Source organism: Corvus brachyrhynchos, unplaced genomic scaffold (assembly GCF_000691975.1).
Source record: "Corvus brachyrhynchos isolate BGI_N302 unplaced genomic scaffold, ASM69197v1 scaffold16, whole genome shotgun sequence".
NCBI classification, from domain to species: Eukaryota; Metazoa; Chordata; class Aves; order Passeriformes; family Corvidae; genus Corvus; species Corvus brachyrhynchos.
In genome coordinates this window covers 992,499-999,765 of record NW_008238643.1, presented here as the reverse complement: position 1 = coordinate 999,765, position 7,267 = coordinate 992,499, and the positions used below count along the sequence as shown (strand labels likewise).

The 7,267-nt window shown below is 47.6% G+C and overlaps 1 long non-coding RNA gene across 2 annotated transcripts in view; it reads left to right on the top strand.

Annotated features, from left to right (window-relative positions):
* Positions 1 to 6,724, top strand: part of LOC108447453 — a 9,478-nt gene extending 2,754 nt beyond the window's left edge. Inside the window, exons 2-3 of one of the 2 annotated variants that reach the window (XR_001863020.1) lie at positions 3,543 to 3,990; positions 6,270 to 6,724. This is a non-coding gene — a long non-coding RNA (uncharacterized LOC108447453). Of the gene's footprint in view, positions 1 to 3,542; positions 4,006 to 6,269 lie in introns of both variants that reach the window. The other variant, XR_001863019.1, reaches the window with a different exon arrangement.
* The last annotated feature ends 543 nt before the right edge of the window (positions 6,725 to 7,267 follow it).

The window sequence follows — 7,267 nt, the reverse complement described above, 5'->3', positions numbered from 1 at the left end:
CCGCCGTGACTGCTGTGGACGGTGTGCAGAGAGTCCACGCCAAACTCTGGTATCTGCCAGAAGAACTTGTCCCCTTGGCGGTTCCGGTGGCAGTCCCCGCCTACGCCCCCCCCACTCCTGGAGGAATCAGCTTCGGAGAGGACTCCCACCTCCTACCCCACTCCCTTGCCGGCACCGTTCCCAACGGCCGCTTCTGCTGTTCTCTTAAGGAGGAAGCAACACACCAAAGTATGGGGAGCTCAGTTACAGAACAGCCCTCTCCTGACACCCCCCAAGACAGGAAAGAAGTATCATAAGAGAAAAAGGACACAAGAATTGGGATGGGGAAGTCCGTTTGTTCCCTTTAAGGGAAGTTCCAATGGGAGCTGGGGGAACAGGATTTGTAAATGTCCCCCTCACTTCTTCGGAGGTTAGAGATTTTAAAAAAGAGATCAAAGGACTATTAGACGATCCTATGGGTACAGCTGAACAATCAGATCAATTTTTAGGTCCAAACATTTTCACTTGGGAAGAGATGCAAGCAATAATGAAAATATTATTTTCTCAAGAGGAACGAGAAATGATTAAAGTTGCGGGTATGAGAATCTGGGAAAGAGAAAACCAGCAGGGACCACTAGGAGACCAAAACTTGCTATTGACACCCACTGCTTGGAATCACAATGAAGAGGCTAGGCGAAGGAATATGAATGATTACCGTAATTTAACAATCAAAGGAATAAAAGAGGCAGCACCTTGAAGGCAGAATTTAAAAAGGGCTTTTGAAGGGCAACAGGGAAAGGAAGAGTCTCCAACTGAATGGTTAGAGAGACTTAGGAGAAATATGAAACAATTTTCTGGGATAGATCCCGAAAAAAAGGGGGAAAAGGGAAAAACAGGAACTCAGTACAAACAAAAACTCAGGAGCATTCTAAAATTCTGCTTGCTATTACTGTGGAGAAATAGGTCCAGACGAGGAATAGGGATGTCACCAGCTCTATTTTCTAGGGGACAAATACCATCTAGAGCCTGTGATAACTTTAAAAGTTGGCCCCCAGGAGGAGCAGTTAGAATTTGTGGTTGATACAGGGGCTGAAAAAACTTAGTGAATACTCCAAAAGGTTGTAGTATAAGTAAAGATACCGTAAAAGTTACAGGGGCAAAAGGAGAAAGTTTTACAGTTCCTGTCATAAAAGATGTGGTAATAGAAGGGAAAACTAGAATTCCAAAAGGTTGTAGTATAAGTAAAGGTACTGTAAAGGTAACAGGTGCAAAATGAGAAAGTATTACAGTTCCTATCATGAAAGACGTCGTAATCGAAGGGGAAACTAGAATTTGGATGGGGGGTGTTTTATTAGTCCTTGGGGCAGGTAGCAATTTATTAGGGAGGGATTTACAGGTGGAGTTGGGAATAGGAGTTATACCAAAAGAAGGGAAAATGATGGCTAAAATTTTAAAACTTGGTCAAGAAGATGAAAAGAAAATTAACAAGGAAGTTTGGGCTGGGGAAGGGAATAGGGGAGGACTGGATATTGACCCCATAAGGGTCACGACTGAGAAAGAAGAATGTCCCATACATGTACGTCAGTACCCTATATCCTTAGAAGGACGAGAAGGCTTGAAACCAGTAATAGAAAGACTAATAAAGGATGGGACATTAGAATCTTGTATGTCTCCTCATAACATCCCTATTCTACCAATAAAAAAGCCTGATGGGACTTATAGATTAGTTCAAGACTTACGGGAAGTTAGTAAGAGGACTCGGGCTCGTTATCCTACCCAATCCTTATACTCTCCTAAGTAAAGTCCCACCCCAGCATCAGTGGTTTAGTGTAGTGGATTTAAAAGATGCTTTCTGGACCTGCCCACTGGCTGAAGAAAGCCGAGATATTTTCGCCTTTGAATGGGAGGATCCAAATACCGGGAGAAAGCAGCAACTGAGATGGACAAGATTACCACAGGGATTTACAGAATTGCCAAACCTATTTGGACAAGCTTTAGAAACAAGATTACAAGCTTGCCCTACTCCACCAGAAATACAAATCATCCAGTATGTGGATGACCTCTTATTATCTGGGGAAGCTGAAAGTGAAGTCGGGGAAGCTGAAAGTGAAGTCAGGGAAGCAACGATAAAACTTCTGAATTTTCTTGGAGAAAAAGGGGTTAAGAGTATCAAAAGGGAAACAGCAATCTGTAGAATCAGAAGTAAAATATCTTGGTCACTTAATAAACGAGGGAAGTCGAAAATTAAACCCTGAGAGAATGAAGGCGGTCACAATTTTAAGTGGCTCAAAGAATTGTCCATATTCAAACTGGCCAGCTGATAGGTTCTGTCAGGTTATGGGGAAAGCTGTAAGCACTCCCTTGCAAGAACATTACTTCCGAGACTATGCTAGCTAACCCATGACACTAACTTGAGCATTAACAGCCAAATACATGCCTGTTCCTCTGACATCCATTTGTGACTGAATTTATTGAGAAATATGATGATTTGGTAGCATCAGTTCTAGGACTTGAACATAAGGACACAAGCTCAGAACAGCTGAGCAAAGGACTTCCTTTCTTAGCTACCTCTACTTCTACTTCCAGCAGCCAGCATTCCCAGGAATGCTGATGGAAGGCACGCCGATGTTTGGAACAGATATCACCTAACGCAAGGCTGGCCAATATGTATTCAAGCTATAGCAGCTAACGCAACTGGGGGCTTGTTATCACAAGCCTCGGCGTGCCCTCGGGCAGAGGGGACGCAGCGTTAGCCTCCACAGCGTCCTCACTGGATGACTTTGTGGGATCGGTGCGAGATAGATGCATGCGCTGGCTCCTCTTCAGAGGAAGCACGTCGGGCGGCCGATGGATTAGGCTGGCGTTAGTCCGGAAAGCAAAGAAGGCAGGAGGGGCTTCTGGGGTGGGTTCCAACAGGTTTATTTGCGGGAGGGTCCAGGGACCAGAGAAAAGCCTCAAGAAGAAGCGGGCACACCCTTTTATGGGGGGGTGGAGCAAGGCGGTTTATGGGGGGGGTGGAGCAAGGCGGGGAAAGGGAAAACAACCAGTGGGGTACAGGCAGAGGGGAGGATACAATTTTTCAGAACCAATGGGGAAAACAGGGAGGAAGGAGTCACAACAGGGAACCAATTAACAACTAAAAAAGAGAGAACTTTCTGGAACGGGGGAGGCAATTTAGGATTGGGAGCCACCCAGGGGGAGGTAACCTAGACCTCAGTGATCTCTTCTGGTCCACCTTCCGACCCGCTGTCCTGGGTGGGGAAATCCACCCAGTGGATGGCCCTGGTTTGAGTGACATTTGCTGGTCTCAGCCCAAGAGTAGGCTGAGCCACCCCAACATCTCCCCCTTTTTTATTATATTGAAAAGGAAGGGAGGGTTTAAGGGTTTTTAAAATCAAATACTTAAAAACAGGAAGGGCTAATAAAATTAGGAAAATTGTGAGCAAAATCCATAAAAGGTCTTTTATGACTGATGGGACCCAGCTGCTGAAGCTCCATGTGGATGAAGGGGAGGTGGAAGCAGAAAATAAATTGCTGAACCAGTCTTTGCTTTCCACTTGTAGATTCTGTACTTGCTGTTGTATTTCATGTATCTTGGCCTGGATGGAATTGCCTTCGGTGGACAGGTCCATACAACAGAGTCCCTCAAATTCCTCGCAGCCGTGACCATCGGCGAGAAGAAGGAAATCAATCGCTGCTCGATTTTGCAGCGTTGCCTGCCTTGTTTTCTCTTCCTCAGATAATAGTTTGCTGAGGGCGGAGGACGTGGCTTGGGCGTTTTTTCCAAGCCAACAAGAAATTTGCTCAAGCTCCCCAAGGGCTTTGGCTGCCGCCACCCATGGCAGGAAAATTGAGACCACAACCCATTTGGAGTGAGGCCAATTAACAACCGAACCATCACAATCATCTGACATTTTTTGAATTGATCGTTTGGATCGTGCCTGATTAACAGATTGATGCCATTTGAGGAGCTGAGCCCTGTCTGGAGTAAGGGTGGTCAGTCACCCCAAGGTACAGGGACCCCCGGTAAGGCAGGGCGGGATTCCGTTCCACGCTCGGTCCCCACAGATCAAAACCAATCCATCCGGCAACACCTTGTTGTGGCCAATGGATGTGGAAACCGACAGGGCCATTTTTTGGCACCAGCCCTTTTTATAGATTTTATTGTAAGGGCTAACTTGGAACTGGTGCCTTGGCTCGTTGTAATGGGAATTGAAGCAGTAAGCTGCTCCAGCAGACCCCTGCAGATGTAACTCTTGGGGCGCTGAGATGTCTGTCGGGAGTTTCCACATCCATCGGTCCCAATGGTGGGGCTGGAGGATATGTGTATCGTGGGTGTAAGCAACAAACTTCTCAGTGTGCAAGGGAATGCCAATAAGGCAGGTCGACATTGGATCCTTCATCCCGCCCATGCCTAGACACAGCCCAGATTGATTGAGGGCTTGTGCTAGGGTCACCCACACGTTGTGTTGTGGCTGCAGGATGATCCACGCTTTGCTTTGCTGGTGTTGGCCTGGGAGAAGTTGCAGCAGTAGATAATAAAGCAACACATGGGTCACCATCCTGTAAGGGGCTTTAACTGAAGAAAAGCAGAACAACATATAAATGAGATAAACAGAACAATCATGCGGTTATGGTTCCCTTAGACTCCCCCTCTTTCAAACAAAATGAAGGGCCACTTAGGGGAGGGAAACACATCAGGGAAGGTGGGAAAGGGAATGTTTGGCCTTGCAGCCTGGGAGGAGAATTTCTTGTTTATTCAGGAGGTCTTGTTTCTCCTCCTTTTCCAGGCAGTTGCTACTGTGTTCTCAGGCTGCTTTGGTTTTGATGTCTTTGTTAAAAAAAGTTTGATCCACTTCCCAGGGATCCATTTAGGTCCTTCTGGGGTGGATACACATCCATATCCTCTACCCCAGGTGACTAAGGGGTATGGGCTGCGTATTTGCAGCGTGTCTGGGTCTTTTACCAAGACATTGGGTCTTTCAGTTAGCTTAGCCTTGGTTGAGTTTGTAAAGTGCCTTAAAATAAGGGGGTTCGGTTCTTCATAGGAGCAGTTTAAAAAATTTAAAGTGAAGAGTGCTTTGGCGAGTCTTAAAACCGGGGGCATTAGTCTCATTGCCTCCTTTCTGCTGTTCAAGCAGTCTTTTCAACGTCTGGTGTTTGCGCTCAACGATTGACTGGCCCGTAGGAGAATGGGGGATACTGGTGACATGTTCCACATCCCATTCATCAAAGAATCTTTTCAGTTCTGGAGATGTAGATGCTGGGCCATTATCTGTTTTTATTTTTTTTGGCGTCCTCAACACAGCAAAGGCTTGAACCAGGTGGTTGGTGACGTCTTTTGCTCTTTCCCCATGGTGGGCTGAGGCGAAGGTCGCACCAGAAAAGGTGCCTACTGATGCATGCACATATTTTTGGCGACCAAACTGGGGGAAATGGGTAACATCCATCTGCTGTACCTCACAACTGCTGAGGCCTTGAGGATTAACTCCTTGGCCTAATGATGGTAACTGATATTTCTGGCAGTTAAGGCATGTCACCACAATTGTCTTTGCCTGGTCTTTGTTGAGGTGGAACATCTGGACGAGGGCTGGAGCATTTTGATGGAATGTGGCATGGCTCAACTGGGCTTGCTGGAATCTATTAGGTAAATTTGCCATCTCAATAGGCATGGCTAGTGCATCAGCTCTCCGATTCCCATCTGCAATGAATCCTGGCAGATCAGTGTGTGATCTCACATGCATCACATAAAAGGGTTGCTTTCAGTGGGAGACAGTTTGGATCAGCTTTGAAAGCAAGTTGTAGATTTTTGGATTCGCCACCTCTCTGAGCGATGCTCTTTCTGCTCTAGACACCACTCCTGCTACATATGCTGAATCTGTTATCAAATTAAATGGTTCATTGAACTGCTCAAATGCTCTGACCACTGCAGCAAGCTCTGCAACTTGCGGTGATCCTTTGACTACCTGCACGTCAGACTCCCACTTCTAGCCACTCTTCTCTGGACAGGGGACACAATGCGAGTGACATACCACTGGCAGATGGTGGGTGAGTTTTTCATGCCTTGCGGCGGAACTCGCCAGTGGTAGCACTGCATGGGAGCCTCTTGGTTGATGGAAGGCACCGAGAAGGCAAACCGGAGTGCATTGTCTGGATGTAGGGGGATCTGGAAGAAGCAGTCCTTGATGCCTATGACTCCCTAGCTTCCACTGCCTAGGGAGCATAGAGGGTGATGGCATTCCGGGCTGCAGGGGTCCCATGACCTCAATGACCTCATTAATTTTTCGCAGGTCATGAAGGAGTCTCCACTTGTCTGTCCCCGGCTTCCGGATCACAAAGACCGGGGAGTTCCAAGCGCTTTTGGAAGGTTCGATGTTCCCCTTCCTCAGCTGCTCCTCCACGAGTGCAGTGAGTGCTCTCAATTGGTGTCTTTTCAAAGGCCACTGGTCCACCCAGACCCTTTTGTCGGTGAGCCAATTCAATTTCTGAGTGGGGCGCTCCACAGTGACCCCTACTAAAAATCCCGGGGTTGCGACGGGATTTCAACCCGGGCTCCCCACTGGGACATGAGATCCCTGCCCAACAATGTAAACCCAGAGTCAATAACATGGACGGACTGTTGCAATCCGCCCCTCTGGGCCCTCAATCTGGACAAGCGTCCTGCTTCTCTGGGCAGCTACGGATCCTCTCACACCCGTAACAATACCTTCTGCTGGTTGCAGCTCCCAACACCCCAGTTGTTGGAGGCGATGACTGTCACGTCTGCCCCCGTGTCCATCATCCCTGCTAGGCTGATGTCCGAGCCCTGGCATGAAATCTTGCAGCTTAGCATCGGCTTATTACTTACCACCTCAGCCCAAAGGATAGATGGGTTGTAGTTTTCTGGTGAACTTCTAGGCATGAGGATGGCCTGGGTGAGAACCTGGCCAGCTGCGAGAAAGAAAGGTGGGTTAATACATTGTATGTTAATTGTAAAGAGTCCTTGTGACCCTACTTGGACGATCTCTGGTGTTATTGAGATCTCTGGTGGTGTGTGTGTGGTGTCTCCCACAATGAATAAACAGCAGTCTTTCAGTCCTTCGCGACTCACGAGGACCCGTTGAGGTGTGATAGAGTCCATTGTGGTTGCAGTGGCAGTAGTCACAGTTTTTCTGGTCGTGGCTTCTTTATTATGTCATCACGCGGGGCCGCAGATCCGCGCTGAGTCCTGTTTCCCAGCTGTACCTCCATGGGAGTGGGCAATACTACTTGCCCTGGGGAAACAGCTCGGGAACTTCGATTAATCGGG